Source organism: Sinocyclocheilus anshuiensis, unplaced genomic scaffold, assembly GCF_001515605.1.
Source record: "Sinocyclocheilus anshuiensis isolate Anshui unplaced genomic scaffold, SAMN03320099.WGS_v1.1 scaffold532, whole genome shotgun sequence".
Classification (NCBI taxonomy): Eukaryota; Metazoa; Chordata; class Actinopteri; order Cypriniformes; family Cyprinidae; genus Sinocyclocheilus; species Sinocyclocheilus anshuiensis.
In genome coordinates this window covers 2,063,811-2,064,101 of record NW_015555819.1, presented here as the reverse complement: position 1 = coordinate 2,064,101, position 291 = coordinate 2,063,811, and the positions used below count along the sequence as shown (strand labels likewise).

The 291-nt window shown below is 52.2% G+C and overlaps 1 protein-coding gene across 1 annotated transcript in view; it reads right to left on the bottom strand.

Moving 5' to 3' along the window:
• Positions 1-291, bottom strand: part of LOC107675269 (N-acetyl-beta-glucosaminyl-glycoprotein 4-beta-N-acetylgalactosaminyltransferase 1-like) — a 197,019-nt gene that overhangs the window by 22,347 nt on the left and 174,381 nt on the right. The window lies entirely within an intron of this gene.

Here is a 291-nt window from a genome sequence, read left to right as displayed (position 1 = left end):
TAGTCGTGTCCTCTTTTGGAAGGCCAAACAAAGTAGTTTCGCTTTCACAACGAAACAGCGTCACACACCGCGGACTTGAGTGAGCGGAGGCCGGAGGCTTAGAGTGAGCCGCGGCCTAGAGTGAGCGGAGGCCGGCAGATTCGACGAAGGAATCGTTTTTTTCATGGTGAAAGCCGATCCAGCGATCGACAGTGTGAAGTTGATGTATTTCCTCAGCGACCAGCACGGATCAGCTCTAGGCATGACGAAGCGGATATCGTCCTCTTTTGGAAGGCCAAACAAAGTAGTTTC